Here is a 15,178-nt window from a genome sequence, read left to right as displayed (position 1 = left end):
GAGGCTCAAACTCACAACCCCGGCATAGCTCACGAGAACTGTCCTATAAATTCAGCGCTAACCAATTGCGCCACTGGGGAACACGGTTGCACGTAAAAGTGTTTCCTTTAGGACTGTTGTCTACACACAACTCCAGTAAACAAATGTTTTCGGGCCAGGCGGTCGCCAGCATTGAGTATACAATTACCTCATGTATAAATATGAAAACTAATAAAAATTTCATTCCCCAGGTGAGGCTCGAACTCACAACCCCGGCATAGCTCACGAGAACTGTCGTATAAGTACCGTGCGCTAACCAATTGCGCCACTCGGGAACACGGTCGCACGTAAAAGTGTTTCCTTTAGGACTGTTGTCTACACACACCTCCATTAAGCAAATGTTTTCGAGCCAGGCAGTCGCCAGCATTGAGTATACAATTAACCTCATGACTAATAATGAAAACTAATAAGAATTTCATTCCCCAGGTGAGGCTCGAACTCACAACCCCGGCATAGCTCACGAGAACTGTCGCATAAGTACCGTGCGCTAACCGATTGCGCCACTGGGGAACACGGTTTCACGTAAGAGTGTTTCCTTTAGGACTGTTGTCTACACACAACTCCAGTAAACAAATGTTTTCGGGCCAGGCAGTCGCCAGCATTGAGTATACAATTACCTCATGGCTAAATACGAAAACTAATGAAAATTTCACTCCCCAGGCGAGGCTCAAACTCACAACCCCGGCATAGCTCACGAGAACTGTCCTATAAATTCAGCGCTAACCAATTGCGCCACTGGGGAACACGGTCGCACGTAGGAGTCTTTCCTTTAGGACTGTTGTCTGCGCAAAACTACAGTAAACAAATTTTTTCGAGCGAGGCAGTCGCCAGCATTGAGTATACATTTAACCTCATGACTAATTATGAAAACTAATAAAAATTTCATTCCACAGGTGAGTCTCGAACTCACAACCTTGGCATAGCTGACGAGAACTGTCGTAAAAGTACCGTGCGCTAACTAATTGCGCCACTGGGGAACACGGTTGCACGTAAGAGTGTTTCCTTTAGGACTGTTGTCTACACACACCTCCAGTAAACAAATGTTTTCGAGCCAGGCAGTCGCCAGCATTGAGTATACAATTAACCTCATGACTAATATTGAAAACTAATAAAAGTTTCGTTCCCCAGGTGAGGCTCGAACTCAGAACCCCGGCATAGCTCACGAAAACTGTCGTATAAGTACCGTGCGCTAACCAATTGCGCCACTGGGAAACACGGTCGCACGTAGAAGTCTTTCCTTTAAGACTGTTGTCTACACACAACTCCAGTAAACAAATGTTTTCGAGCCAGGCAGTCACCAGCATTGAGTATACAATTAACCGCATGACTAAATATGAAAACTAATAAAAATTTCATTCCCCAGGTGAGGCTCGAACTCAAAACCCCGGCATAGGTCACGAGAACTGTCGTATAAGTACCGTGCGCTAACCAATTGCGCCACTGGGGAACACGGTCGCACTTAAGAGTGTTTCCTTTAGGACTGTTGTCTCCACACAACTCTAGTAAACAAATGTTTTCGAGCCAGGCAGTCGCCAGCATTGAGTATACAATTAAGCTTATGACTAAATATGAAAACTAATGAAAATTTCATTCCCCAGGTGAGGCTCGAACTCACAACCCCAGCATAGCTCACGAGAACTGTCCTATAAATACAGCGCTAACCAATTGCGCCACTGGGGAACACGTTTGCACGTAAAAGTGTTTCCTTTAGGACTGTTGTCTACACACAACTCCAGTAAACAAATGTTTTCGGGCCAGGCAGTCGCCAGCATTGAGTATACAATTACCTCATGGCTAAATATGAAAACTAATGAAAATTTCACTCCCCAGGCGAGGCTCAAACTCACAACCCCGGCATAGCTCACGAGAACTGTCCTATAAATTCAGCGCTAACCAATTGCGCTACTGGGAAACACGGTTGCACGTAAAAGTGTTTCCTTTAAGACTGTTGTCTACACACAACTCCAGTAAACAAATGTTTTCGGGCCAGGCAGTCGCCAGCATTGAGTATACAATTACCTCATGGCTAAATATGAAAACTAATAAAAATTTCACTCCCCAGGCGAGGCTCAAACTCACAACCCCGGCATAGCTCACCAGAACTGTCGTGTAAGTACCGTGCGCTAACCAATTGAACCACTGGGGAACACGGTCGCACGTAGGAGTTTTTCCTTTAGAACTGTTGTCTGCGCAAAATTCCAGTAAACAAATTTTTTCGAGCCAGGCAGTCGCCAGCATTGAGTATACATTTAACCTCATGACTAAATATGAAAACTAATAAAAATTTCATTCCACAGGTGAGTCTCGAACTCACAACCTCGGCATAGCTGACGAGAACTGTCGTATAAGTACCGTGCGCTAACCAATTGCGCCACTGGGGAACACGGTTGCACGTAAGAGTGTTTCCTTTAGGACTGTTGTCTACACACACCTCCAGTAAACAAATGTTTTCGAGCCAGGCAGTCGCCAGCATTGAGTATACAATTAACCTCAAGGTTAAATATGAAAACTAATGAAAATTCCATTCCCCAGGTGAGGCTCAAACTCACAACTCCGGCATAGCTCACGAGAACTTTCGTAAAGGTACCGTGCGCTAACCAATTGCGCCACTGGGGAACACGGTCACACGTAGGAGTCTTTCCTTTAGGACTGTTGTCTGCGCAAAACTCCAGTAAACAAACGTTTTCGAGCCAGGCAGTCGCCAGCATTCAGTATACAATGAACCTCACGACTAAATATGAAAACTAATAAAAATTTCATTCCCCAGGTGAGGCTCGAACTCACAACCCCGGCATAGCTCACGAGAACTGTCGTATAAGTACCGTGCGCTAACCAATTGCGCCACTGGATAACACGGTCGCATGTAAGAGTGTTTCCTTTAGGACTGTTGTCTCCACACAACTCTAGTAAACAAACGTTTTCGAGCCAGGCAGTCGCCAGCATTGAGTATACAATTAACCTCATGACTAAATATGAAAACTAATGAAAATTTCATTCTCCAGGTGAGGCTCGAACTCACAACCCCAGCATAGCTCACGAGAACTGTCCTATAAATACAGCGCTAACCAATTGCGCCACTGGGGAACAAGGTTGCACGTAAAAGTGTTTCCTTTAGGACTGTTGTCTACACACAACTCCAGTAAACAAATGTTTTCGGGCCAGGCAGTCGCCAGCATTGAGTATACAATTACCTCATGGCTAAATATGAAAACTAATGAAAATTTCACTCCCCAGGCGAAGCTCAAACTCACAACCCCGGCATAGCTCACGAGAACTGTCCTATAAATTCAGCGCTAACCAATTGCGCCACCGGGGAACACGGTTGCACGTAAAAGTGTTTCCTTTAGGACTGTTGTCTACACACAACTCCAGTAAACAAATGTTTTCGGGCCAGACAGTCGCCAGCATTGAGTATACAATTACCTCATGGCTAAATATGAAAACTAATAAAAATTTCACTCCCCAGGCGAGGCTCAAACTCACAACCCCTGCATAGCTCACGAGAACTGTCGTGTAAGTACCGTGCGCTAACCAATTGCGCCACTGGGGAACACGGTCGCACGTAGGAGTCTTTCCTTTAGGACTGTTGTCTGCACAAAACTCCAGTAAACAAATTTTTTCGAGCCAGGCTGTCGCCAATATCGAGTATACATTTAACCTCATGACTAAATATGAAAACTAATAAAAATTTTATTCCACAGGTGAGTCTCGAACTCACAACCTCGACATAGCTGACGAGAACTGTCGTATAAGTACCGTGCGCTAACCAATTGCGCCACTGGGGAACACGGTTTCACGTAAGAGTGTTTCCTTTAGGACTGTTGTCTACACACACCTCCAGTAAACAAATGTTTTCGAGCCAGGCAGTCGCCAGCATTGAGTATACAATTAACCTCAGGACTAAATATGAAAACTAATAAAAATTTCATTCCCCAGGTGAGGCTCAAACTCACAACCCCGGCATAGCTCACCAGAACTGTCGTATAAGTACCGTGCGCTACCCAATTGCGCCACTGGGGAACACGGTTTCACGTTAGAGTGTTTCCTTTACGACTGTTGTCTACACAAACCTCCAGTAAACAGATGTTTTCGAGCCAGGCAGTCGCCAGCATTGCGTATACAATTAACCTCATGACTAAATATGAAGACTAATAAAAATTTCATTCCCCAGGTGAGGCTCGAACTCACAACCCGAGGATAGCTCACGAGAACTGTCGTATAAGTACCGTGCACTAACCAATTGCGCCACTGGGGAACGCGGTTGCACGTAAGAGTGTTTCCTTTAGGACTGTTGTCTACACACACCTCCAGTAAACAAATGTTTTCGAGCCAGGCAGTCGCCAGCATTGAGTATACAATTAACCTCATGACTAATATTGAAAACTAATAAAAGTTTCGTTCCCCAGGTGAGGCTCGAACTCAGAACCCCGGCATAGCTCACGAAAACTGTCGTATAAGTACCGTGCGCTAACCAATTGCGCCACTGGGGAACACGGTCGCACGTAGAAGTCTTTCCTTTAAGACTGTTGTCTACACACAACTCCAGTAAACAAATGTTTTCGAGCCAGGCAGTCACCAGCATTGAGTATACAATTAACCGCATGACTAAATATGAAAACTAATAAAAATTTCATTCCCCAGGTGAGGCTCGAACTCAAAACCCCGGCATAGGTCACGAGAACTGTCGTATAAGTACCGTGCGCTAACCAATTGCGCCACTGGGGAACACGGTCGCACTTAAGAGTGTTTCCTTTAGGACTGTTGTCTCCACACAACTCTAGTAAACAAATGTTTTCGAGCCAGGCAGTCGCCAGCATTGAGTATACAATTAAGCTTATGACTAAATATGAAAACTAATGAAAATTTCATTCCCCAGGTGAGGCTCGAACTCACAACCCCAGCATAGCTCACGAGAACTGTCCTATAAATACAGCGCTAACCAATTGCGCCACTGGGGAACACGTTTGCACGTAAAAGTGTTTCCTTTAGGACTGTTGTCTACACACAACTCCAGTAAACAAATGTTTTCGGGCCAGGCAGTCGCCAGCATTGAGTATACAATTACCTCATGGCTAAATATGAAAACTAATGAAAATTTCACTCCCCAGGCGAGGCTCAAACTCACAACCCCGGCATAGCTCACGAGAAGTGTCCTATAAATTCAGCGCTAACCAATTGCGCTACTGGGAAACACGGTTGCACGTAAAAGTGTTTCCTTTAAGACTGTTGTCTACACACAACTCCAGTAAACAAATGTTTTCGGGCCAGGCAGTCGCCAGCATTGAGTATACAATTACCTCATGGCTAAATATGAAAACTAATAAAAATTTCACTCCCCAGGCGAGGCTCAAACTCACAACCCCGGCATAGCTCACCAGAACTGTCGTGTAAGTACCGTGCGCTAACCAATTGAACCACTGGGGAACACGGTCGCACGTAGGAGTTTTTCCTTTAGAACTGTTGTCTGCGCAAAATTCCAGTAAACAAATTTTTTCGAGCCAGGCAGTCGCCAGCATTGAGTATACATTTAACCTCATGACTAAATATGAAAACTAATAAAAATTTCATTCCACAGGTGAGTCTCGAACTCACAACCTCGGCATAGCTGACGAGAACTGTCGTATAAGTACCGTGCGCTAACCAATTGCGCCACTGGGGAACACGGTTGCACGTAAGAGTGTTTCCTTTAGGACTGTTGTCTACACACACCTCCAGTAAACAAATGTTTTCGAGCCAGGCAGTCGCCAGCATTGAGTATACAATTAACCTCAAGGTTAAATATGAAAACTAATGAAAATTCCATTCCCCAGGTGAGGCTCAAACTCACAACTCCGGCATAGCTCACGAGAACTTTCGTAAAGGTACCGTGCGCTAACCAATTGCGCCACTGGGGAACACGGTCACACGTAGGAGTCTTTCCTTTAGGACTGTTGTCTGCGCAAAACTCCAGTAAACAAACGTTTTCGAGCCAGGCAGTCGCCAGCATTCAGTATACAATGAACCTCACGACTAAATATGAAAACTAATAAAAATTTCATTCCCCAGGTGAGGCTCGAACTCACAACCCCGGCATAGCTCACGAGAACTGTCGTATAAGTACCGTGCGCTAACCAATTGCGCCACTGGATAACACGGTCGCATGTAAGAGTGTTTCCTTTAGGACTGTTGTCTCCACACAACTCTAGTAAACAAACGTTTTCGAGCCAGGCAGTCGCCAGCATTGAGTATACAATTAACCTCATGACTAAATATGAAAACTAATGAAAATTTCATTCTCCAGGTGAGGCTCGAACTCACAACCCCAGCATAGCTCACGAGAACTGTCCTATAAATACAGCGCTAACCAATTGCGCCACTGGGGAACAAGGTTGCACGTAAAAGTGTTTCCTTTAGGACTGTTGTCTACACACAACTCCAGTAAACAAATGTTTTCGGGCCAGGCAGTCGCCAGCATTGAGTATACAATTACCTCATGGCTAAATATGAAAACTAATGAAAATTTCACTCCCCAGGCGAAGCTCAAACTCACAACCCCGGCATAGCTCACGAGAACTGTCCTATAAATTCAGCGCTAACCAATTGCGCCACCGGGGAACACGGTTGCACGTAAAAGTGTTTCCTTTAGGACTGTTGTCTACACACAACTCCAGTAAACAAATGTTTTCGGGCCAGACAGTCGCCAGCATTGAGTATACAATTACCTCATGGCTAAATATGAAAACTAATAAAAATTTCACTCCCCAGGCGAGGCTCAAACTCACAACCCCTGCATAGCTCACGAGAACTGTCGTGTAAGTACCGTGCGCTAACCAATTGCGCCACTGGGGAACACGGTCGCACGTAGGAGTCTTTCCTTTAGGACTGTTGTCTGCACAAAACTCCAGTAAACAAATTTTTTCGAGCCAGGCTGTCGCCAATATCGAGTATACATTTAACCTCATGACTAAATATGAAAACTAATAAAAATTTTATTCCACAGGTGAGTCTCGAACTCACAACCTCGACATAGCTGACGAGAACTGTCGTATAAGTACCGTGCGCTAACCAATTGCGCCACTGGGGAACACGGTTTCACGTAAGAGTGTTTCCTTTAGGACTGTTGTCTACACACACCTCCAGTAAACAAATGTTTTCGAGCCAGGCAGTCGCCAGCATTGAGTATACAATTAACCTCATGACTAAATATGAAAACTAATAAAAATTTCATTCCCCAGGTGAGGCTCAAACTCACAACCCCGGCATAGCTCACCAGAACTGTCGTATAAGTACCGTGCGCTACCCAATTGCGCCACTGGGGAACACGGTTTCACGTTAGAGTGTTTCCTTTACGACTGTTGTCTACACAAACCTCCAGTAAACAGATGTTTTCGAGCCAGGCAGTCGCCAGCATTGCGTATACAATTAACCTCATGACTAAATATGAAGACTAATAAAAATTTCATTCCCCAGGTGAGGCTCGAACTCACAACCCGAGGATAGCTCACGAGAACTGTCGTATAAGTACCGTGCACTAACCAATTGCGCCACTGGGGAACGCGGTTGCACGTAAGAGTGTTTCCTTTAGGACTGTTGTCTACACACACCTCCAGTAAACAAATGTTTTCGAGCCAGGCAGTCGCCAGCATTGAGTATACAATTAACCTCATGACTAAATAGAAAAACAAATAAAAATTTCATTCCCCAGGTGAGGCTCGAACTCTCAACCCGCGCATAGCTCACGAGAACTGTCGGATAAGTACCGTGCGCTAACCAATTGCGCCACTGGGGAACACGGTTGCCCGTAAGAGGGTTTCCTTTACGACTGTTGTCTCCACACAACTCCAGTAAACAAATGTTTCCGAGCCAGGCAGTCGCCAGCATTGAGTATACAATTAACCTCAAGGTTAAATATGAAAACTAATGAAAATTCCATTCCCCAGGTAAGGCTCAAACTCACAACTCCGGCATAGCTCACGAGAACTTTCGTAAAGGTACCGTGCGCTAACCAATTGCGCCACTGGGGAACGCGGTTGCACGTAAGAGTGTTTCCTTTAGGACTGTTGTCTACACACACCTCCAGTAAACAAATGTTTTCGAGCCAGGCAGTCGCCAGCATTGAGTATACAATTAACCTCATGACTAAATAGAAAAACAAATAAAAATTTCATTCCCCAGGTGAGGCTCGAACTCTCAACCCGCGCATAGCTCACGAGAACTGTCGGATAAGTACCGTGCGCTAACCAATTGCGCCACTGGGGAACACGGTTGCCCGTAAGAGGGTTTCCTTTACGACTGTTGTCTCCACACAACTCCAGTAAACAAATGTTTCCGAGCCAGGCAGTCGCCAGCATTGAGTATACAATTAACCTCAAGGTTAAATATGAAAACTAATGAAAATTCCATTCCCCAGGTAAGGCTCAAACTCACAACTCCGGCATAGCTCACGAGAACTTTCGTAAAGGTACCGTGCGCTAACCGATTGTGCCACTGGGAAACACGGTCACACGTAGGAGTCTTTCCTTTAGGACTGTTGTCTGCGCAAAACTCCAGTAAACAAACGTTTTCGAGCCAGGCAGTCGCCAGCATTCAGTATACAATGAACCTCACGACTAAATATGAAAACTAATAAAAATTTCATTCCCCAGGTGAGGCTCGAACTCACAACCCCGGCATAGCTCACGAGAACTGTCGTATAAGTATTGTGCGCTAACCAATTGCGCAACTTGGGAACACGGTTGCACGTAAGAGTGTTTCCTTTAGGACTGTTGTCTACACACACCTCCAGTAAACAAATGTTTTCGAGCCAGGCAGTCGCCAGCATTGAGTATACAATTAACCTCAAGGTTAAATATGAAAACTAATGAAAATTCTATTCCCCAGGTGAGGCTCAAACTCACAACTCCGGCATAGCTCACGAGAACTTTCGTAAAGGTACCGTGCGCTAACCAATTGCGCCACTGGGGAACACGGTCACACGTAGGAGTCTTTTCTTTAGGACTGTTGTCTGCGCAAAACTCCAATAAACCAACGTTTTCGAGCCAGGCAGTCGCCAGCATTCAGTATACAATGAACCTCACGACTAAATATGAAAACTAATAAAAATTTCATTCCCCAGGTGAGGCTCGAACTCACAACCCCGGCATAGCTCACGAGAACTGTCGTATAAGTACCGTGCGCTAACCAATTGCGCCACTGGGGAACACGGTCGCACGTAGGAGTCTTTCGTTTAAGACTGTTGTCTACACACAACTCCAGTAAACAAATGTTTTCGAGCCAGGCAGTCACCAGCATTGAGTATACGATTAACCGCATGAATAAATATGAAAACTAATAAAAATTTGATTCAATAGGTGAGGCTCGAACTCACAACCTCGGCATAGCTCACGAGAACTGTCGTATAAGTACCGTGCGCTAACCAATTGCGCCACTGGGGAACACGGTCGCACGTAAGAGTGTTTCCTTTAGGACTGTTGTCTCCACACAACTCTAGTAAACAGATGTTTTCGAGCCAGGCAGTCGCCAGCATTGAGTATACAATTAACCTCATGACTAAGTATGAAAACTAATGAACATTTCATTCCCCAGGTGAGGCTCGAACTCACAACCCCAGCATAGCTCACGAGAACTGTCCTATAAATACAGCGCTAACCAATTGCGGCACTGGGGAACAAGGTTGCACGTAAAAGTGTTTCCTTTAGGACTGTTGTCTACACACAACTCCAGTAAACAAATGTTTTCGGGCCAGGCAGTCGCCAGCATTGAGTATACAATTACCTCATGGCTAAATATGAAAACTAATGAAAATTTCACTCCCCAGGGGAGGCTCAAACTCACAACCCCGGCATAGCTCACGAGAACTGTCCTATAAATTCAGCGCTAACTAATTGCGCCACTGGGGAACACGGTTGCACGTAAAAGTGTTTCCTTTAGGACTGTTGTCTACACACAACTCCAGTAAACAAATGTTTTCGGGCCAGGCGGTCGCCAGCATTGAGTATACAATTACCTCATGGCTAAATATGAAAACTAATAAAAATTTCACTCCTCAGGCGAGGCTCAAACTCACAACCCCGGCATAGCTCACGAGAACTGTCGTGTAAGTACCGTGCGCTAACCAATTGCGCCCCTGGGGAACACGGTCGCACGTAGGAGTCTTTCCTTTAGAACTGTTGTCTGCGCAAAACTCCAGTAAACAAATTTTTTCGAGCCAGGCAGTCGCCAGCATTGAGTATACATTTAACCTCATGACTAAATATGAAAACTAATAAAAATTTCATTCCACAGGTGAGTCTCGAACTCACAACCTCGGCATAGCTGACGAGAACTGTCGTATAAGTATTGTGCACTAACCAATTGCGCAACTTGGGAACACGGTTGCACGTAAGAGTGTTTCCTTTAGGACTGTTGTCTACACACACCTCCAGTAAACAAATGTTTTCGAGCCAGGCAGTCGCCAGCATTGAGTATACAATTAACCTCAAGGTTAAATATGAAAACTAATGAAAATTCCATTCCCCAGGTGAGGCTCAAACTCACAACTCCGGCATAGCTCACGAGAACTTTCGTAAAGGTACCGTGCGCTAACCAATTGCGCCACTGGGGAACACGGTCGCACGTAGGAGTCTTTCCTTTAGGACTGTTTGCGCAAAACTCCAGTAAACAAATTTTTTCGAGCCAGGCAGTCACCAGCATCGAGTATACAATTAACCTCATGACTAAATATGAAAACTAATAAAAACTTCATTGCACAGGTGAGTTTCGAACTCACAACCTCGGCATAGCTCACGAGAACTGTCGTATAAGTACCGTGCGCATACCAATTGCGCCACTGGGGAACATGGTTGCACGTAAGAGTGTTTCCTTTAGGACTGTTGTCTACACACACCTCCAGTAAACAAATGTTTTCGAGCCAGGCAGTCGTCAGCATTTAGTATACAATTAACATCATGACTAAATATGAAATCTAAGAAAAATTTGATTCCATAGGTGAGGCTCGAACTCACAACCCCGGCATAGCTCACGAGAACTGTCGTATACGTACCGTGTGCTAACTAATTGCGCCACTGGAGAACACGGTCGCACGTAGGAGTCTTTCCTTTAGGACTGTTGTCTACACACAACTCCAGTAAACAAATGTTTTCGAGCCAGGCAGTCGCCAGCATTGAGTATACAATTAACCTCATGTATAATTATGAAAACTAATAAAAATTTCATTCCACAGGTGAGTCTCGAACTCACAACCTTGGCATAGCTGACGAGAACTGTCGTGAAAATACCGTGCGCTAACTAATTGCGCCACTGGGGAACACGGTTGCACGTAAGAGTGTTTCCTTTAGGACTGTTGTCTACACACACCTCCAGTAAACAAATGTTTTCGAGCCAGGCAGTCGCCAGCATTGAGTATACAATTAACCTCATGACTAATATTGAAAACTAATAAAAGTTTCATTCCCCAGGTGAGGCTCGAACTCACAACCCCGGCATAGCTCACGAGAACTGTCGTATAAGTACCGTGCGCTAACCAATTGCGCCACTGGGAACACGGTCGCACGTAGAAGTCTTTCCTTTAAGACTGTTGTCTACACACAACTCCAGTAAACAAATGTTTTCGAGCCAGGCAGTCACCAGCATTGAGTATACAATTAACCGCATGACTAAATATGAAAACTAATAAAAATTTCATTCCCCAGGTGAGGCTCGACCTCAAAACCCCGTCATAGGTCACGAGAACTGTCGTATAAGTACCGTGCGCTAACCAATTGCGCCACTAGGGAACACGGTCGCACGTAAGAGTGTTTCCTTTAGGACTGTTGTCTCCACACAACTCTAGTAAACAAATTTTTTCGAGCGAGGCAGTCGCCAGCATTGAGTATACATTTAACCTCATGACTAATTATGAAAACAATTAAAATTTCATTCCACAGGTGAGTCTCGAACTCACAACCTTGGCATAGCTGACGAGAACTGTCGTAAAAGTACCGTGCGCTAACTAATTGCGCCACTGGGGAACACGGTTGCACGTAAGAGTGTTTCCTTTAGGACTGTTGTCTACACACACCTCCAGTAAACAAATGTTTTCGAGCCAGGCAGTCGCCAGCATTGAGTATACAAATAACCTCATGACTAATATTGAAAACTAATAAAAGTTTCATTCCCCAGGTGAGGCTCGAACTCACAACCCCGGCATAGCTCACGAGAACTGTCGTATAAGTACCGTGCGCTAACCAATTGCGCCACTGGGGAACACGGTCGCACGTAGAAGTCTTTCCTTTAAGACTGTTGTCTACACACAACTCCAGTAAACAAATGTTTTCGAGCCAGGCAGTCACCAGCATTGAGTATACAATTAACCGCATGACTAAATATGAAAACTAATAAAAATTTCATTCCCCAGGTGAGATTCGAACTCAAAACCCCGGCATAGGTCACGAGAACTGTCGTATAAGTACCGTGCGCTAACCAATTGCGCAACTGGGGAACACGGTCGCACGTAAGAGTGTTTCCTTTAGGACTGTTGTCTCCACACAACTCTAGTAAACAAATGTTTTCGAGCCAGGCAGTCGCCAGCATTGAGTATACAATTAACCTCATGACTAAATATGAAAACTAATGAAAATTTCATTCCCCAGGTGAGGCTCGAACTCACAACCCCGGCATAGCTAACGAGAACTGTCGTATAAGTACCGTGCGCTAACCAATTGCGCCACTGGGGAACACGGTCGCACGTAGGAGTCTTTCGTTTAAGACTGTTGTCTACACACAACTCCAGTAAACAAATGTTTTCGAGCCAGGCAGTTGCCAGCATTGAGTATACAATTAACCTCATGACTAAATATGAAAACTAATGAACATTTCAGTCCCCAGGTGAGGCTCGAACTCACAACCCCAGCATAGCTCACGAGAACTGTCGTATAAGTACCGTGCGCTAACCAATTGCGCCACTGGGGAACACGGTCGCACGTAAGAGTGTTTCCTTTAGGACTGTTGTCTACACACAACTCCAGTAAACAAATGTTTTCGAGCCAGGCAGTCACCAGCATTGAGTATACAATTAACCGCATGAATAAATATGAAAACTAATAAAAATTTGATTCAATAGGTGAGGCTCGAACTCACAACCTCGGCATAGCTCACGAGAACTGTCGTATAAGTACCGTGCGCTAACCAATTGCGCCACTGGGGAACACGGTCGCACGTAAGAGTGTTTCCTTTAGGACTGTTGTCTCCACACAACTCTAGTAAACAGATGTTTTCGAGCCAGGCAGTCGCCAGCATTGAGTATACAATTAACCTCATGACTAAGTATGAAAACTAATGAACATTTCATTCCCCAGGTGAGGCTCGAACTCACAACCCCAGCATAGCTCACGAGAACTGTCCTATAAATACAGCGCTAACCAATTGCGGCACTGGGGAACAAGGTTGCACGTAAAAGTGTTTCCTTTAGGACTGTTGTCTACACACAACTCCAGTAAACAAATGTTTTCGGGCCAGGCAGTCGCCAGCATTGAGTATACAATTACCTCATGGCTAAATATGAAAACTAATGAAAATTTCACTCCCCAGGGGAGGCTCAAACTCACAACCCCGGCATAGCTCACGAGAACTGTCCTATAAATTCAGCGCTAACTAATTGCGCCACTGGGGAACACGGTTGCACGTAAAAGTGTTTCCTTTAGGACTGTTGTCTACACACAACTCCAGTAAACAAATGTTTTCGGGCCAGGCGGTCGCCAGCATTGAGTATACAATTACCTCATGGCTAAATATGAAAACTAATAAAAATTTCACTCCTCAGGCGAGGCTCAAACTCACAACCCCGGCATAGCTCACGAGAACTGTCGTGTAAGTACCGTGCGCTAACCAATTGCGCCCCTGGGGAACACGGTCGCACGTAGGAGTCTTTCCTTTAGAACTGTTGTCTGCGCAAAACTCCAGTAAACAAATTTTTTCGAGCCAGGCAGTCGCCAGCATTGAGTATACATTTAACCTCATGACTAAATATGAAAACTAATAAAAATTTCATTCCACAGGTGAGTCTCGAACTCACAACCTCGGCATAGCTGACGAGAACTGTCGTATAAGTATTGTGCACTAACCAATTGCGCAACTTGGGAACACGGTTGCACGTAAGAGTGTTTCCTTTAGGACTGTTGTCTACACACACCTCCAGTAAACAAATGTTTTCGAGCCAGGCAGTCGCCAGCATTGAGTATACAATTAACCTCAAGGTTAAATATGAAAACTAATGAAAATTCCATTCCCCAGGTGAGGCTCAAACTCACAACTCCGGCATAGCTCACGAGAACTTTCGTAAAGGTACCGTGCGCTAACCAATTGCGCCACTGGGGAACACGGTCGCACGTAGGAGTCTTTCCTTTAGGACTGTTTGCGCAAAACTCCAGTAAACAAATTTTTTCGAGCCAGGCAGTCACCAGCATCGAGTATACAATTAACCTCATGACTAAATATGAAAACTAATAAAAACTTCATTGCACAGGTGAGTTTCGAACTCACAACCTCGGCATAGCTCACGAGAACTGTCGTATAAGTACCGTGCGCATACCAATTGCGCCACTGGGGAACATGGTTGCACGTAAGAGTGTTTCCTTTAGGACTGTTGTCTACACACACCTCCAGTAAACAAATGTTTTCGAGCCAGGCAGTCGTCAGCATTTAGTATACAATTAACATCATGACTAAATATGAAATCTAAGAAAAATTTGATTCCATAGGTGAGGCTCGAACTCACAACCCCGGCATAGCTCACGAGAACTGTCGTATAAGTACCGTGTGCTAACTAATTGCGCCACTGGAGAACACGGTCGCACGTAGGAGTCTTTCCTTTAGGACTGTTGTCTACACACAACTCCAGTAAACAAATGTTTTCGAGCCAGGCAGTCGCCAGCATTGAGTATACAATTAACCTCATGTATAATTATGAAAACTAATAAAAATTTCATTCCACAGGTGAGTCTCGAACTCACAACCTTGGCATAGCTGACGAGAACTGTCGTGAAAATACCGTGCGCTAACTAATTGCGCCACTGGGGAACACGGTTGCACGTAAGAGTGTTTCCTTTAGGACTGTTGTCTACACACACCTCCAGTAAACAAATGTTTTCGAGCCAGGCAGTCGCCAGCATTGAGTATACAATTA

At 44.9% G+C, this 15,178-nt stretch overlaps 17 non-coding genes across 17 annotated transcripts; all 17 read right to left on the bottom strand.

Annotated features, from left to right (window-relative positions):
* Positions 1–222: 222 nt before the first annotated feature.
* On the bottom strand, positions 223–314 carry TRNAI-UAU (transfer RNA isoleucine (anticodon UAU)). Its single transcript is given in 2 exon segments — positions 223–258; positions 277–314. It is a non-coding gene; the product is annotated as a tRNA-Ile (tRNA).
* A 143-nt stretch (positions 315–457) lies between these two features.
* TRNAI-UAU (transfer RNA isoleucine (anticodon UAU)) lies at positions 458–549 on the bottom strand. Its single transcript is given in 2 exon segments — positions 458–493; positions 512–549. It is a non-coding gene; the product is annotated as a tRNA-Ile (tRNA).
* A 610-nt stretch (positions 550–1,159) lies between these two features.
* TRNAI-UAU (transfer RNA isoleucine (anticodon UAU)) lies at positions 1,160–1,251 on the bottom strand. Its single transcript is given in 2 exon segments — positions 1,160–1,195; positions 1,214–1,251. It is a non-coding gene; the product is annotated as a tRNA-Ile (tRNA).
* A 143-nt stretch (positions 1,252–1,394) lies between these two features.
* Positions 1,395–1,486, bottom strand: TRNAI-UAU (transfer RNA isoleucine (anticodon UAU)). Its single transcript is given in 2 exon segments — positions 1,395–1,430; positions 1,449–1,486. It is a non-coding gene; the product is annotated as a tRNA-Ile (tRNA).
* An 842-nt stretch (positions 1,487–2,328) lies between these two features.
* TRNAI-UAU (transfer RNA isoleucine (anticodon UAU)) lies at positions 2,329–2,420 on the bottom strand. The gene is given in 2 exon segments: positions 2,329–2,364; positions 2,383–2,420. It is a non-coding gene; the product is annotated as a tRNA-Ile (tRNA).
* Positions 2,421–3,732: 1,312 nt separating this feature from the next.
* Positions 3,733–3,824, bottom strand: TRNAI-UAU (transfer RNA isoleucine (anticodon UAU)). The gene is given in 2 exon segments: positions 3,733–3,768; positions 3,787–3,824. It is a non-coding gene; the product is annotated as a tRNA-Ile (tRNA).
* A 143-nt stretch (positions 3,825–3,967) lies between these two features.
* On the bottom strand, positions 3,968–4,059 carry TRNAI-UAU (transfer RNA isoleucine (anticodon UAU)). Its single transcript is given in 2 exon segments — positions 3,968–4,003; positions 4,022–4,059. It is a non-coding gene; the product is annotated as a tRNA-Ile (tRNA).
* Positions 4,060–4,437: 378 nt separating this feature from the next.
* On the bottom strand, positions 4,438–4,529 carry TRNAI-UAU (transfer RNA isoleucine (anticodon UAU)). The gene is given in 2 exon segments: positions 4,438–4,473; positions 4,492–4,529. It is a non-coding gene; the product is annotated as a tRNA-Ile (tRNA).
* Positions 4,530–4,672: 143 nt separating this feature from the next.
* TRNAI-UAU (transfer RNA isoleucine (anticodon UAU)) lies at positions 4,673–4,764 on the bottom strand. Its single transcript is given in 2 exon segments — positions 4,673–4,708; positions 4,727–4,764. It is a non-coding gene; the product is annotated as a tRNA-Ile (tRNA).
* An 842-nt stretch (positions 4,765–5,606) lies between these two features.
* On the bottom strand, positions 5,607–5,698 carry TRNAI-UAU (transfer RNA isoleucine (anticodon UAU)). Its single transcript is given in 2 exon segments — positions 5,607–5,642; positions 5,661–5,698. It is a non-coding gene; the product is annotated as a tRNA-Ile (tRNA).
* Positions 5,699–7,010: 1,312 nt separating this feature from the next.
* TRNAI-UAU (transfer RNA isoleucine (anticodon UAU)) lies at positions 7,011–7,102 on the bottom strand. The gene is given in 2 exon segments: positions 7,011–7,046; positions 7,065–7,102. It is a non-coding gene; the product is annotated as a tRNA-Ile (tRNA).
* Positions 7,103–7,245: 143 nt separating this feature from the next.
* On the bottom strand, positions 7,246–7,337 carry TRNAI-UAU (transfer RNA isoleucine (anticodon UAU)). Its single transcript is given in 2 exon segments — positions 7,246–7,281; positions 7,300–7,337. It is a non-coding gene; the product is annotated as a tRNA-Ile (tRNA).
* A 1,788-nt stretch (positions 7,338–9,125) lies between these two features.
* TRNAI-UAU (transfer RNA isoleucine (anticodon UAU)) lies at positions 9,126–9,217 on the bottom strand. Its single transcript is given in 2 exon segments — positions 9,126–9,161; positions 9,180–9,217. It is a non-coding gene; the product is annotated as a tRNA-Ile (tRNA).
* A 2,249-nt stretch (positions 9,218–11,466) lies between these two features.
* On the bottom strand, positions 11,467–11,558 carry TRNAI-UAU (transfer RNA isoleucine (anticodon UAU)). The gene is given in 2 exon segments: positions 11,467–11,502; positions 11,521–11,558. It is a non-coding gene; the product is annotated as a tRNA-Ile (tRNA).
* A 611-nt stretch (positions 11,559–12,169) lies between these two features.
* Positions 12,170–12,261, bottom strand: TRNAI-UAU (transfer RNA isoleucine (anticodon UAU)). The gene is given in 2 exon segments: positions 12,170–12,205; positions 12,224–12,261. It is a non-coding gene; the product is annotated as a tRNA-Ile (tRNA).
* Positions 12,262–12,639: 378 nt separating this feature from the next.
* TRNAI-UAU (transfer RNA isoleucine (anticodon UAU)) lies at positions 12,640–12,731 on the bottom strand. Its single transcript is given in 2 exon segments — positions 12,640–12,675; positions 12,694–12,731. It is a non-coding gene; the product is annotated as a tRNA-Ile (tRNA).
* A 143-nt stretch (positions 12,732–12,874) lies between these two features.
* Positions 12,875–12,966, bottom strand: TRNAI-UAU (transfer RNA isoleucine (anticodon UAU)). Its single transcript is given in 2 exon segments — positions 12,875–12,910; positions 12,929–12,966. It is a non-coding gene; the product is annotated as a tRNA-Ile (tRNA).
* Between the last annotated feature and the right edge of the window lie 2,212 nt (positions 12,967–15,178).

The sequence above is a fragment of the Rhipicephalus microplus genome, chromosome 8 (assembly GCF_043290135.1).
Source record: "Rhipicephalus microplus isolate Deutch F79 chromosome 8, USDA_Rmic, whole genome shotgun sequence".
Lineage (NCBI taxonomy): Eukaryota > Metazoa > Arthropoda > Arachnida > Ixodida > Ixodidae > Rhipicephalus > Rhipicephalus microplus.
The sequence above is the reverse complement of the archived record's forward strand: the minus strand, read 5'-3'. Positions and strand labels throughout refer to the sequence as shown.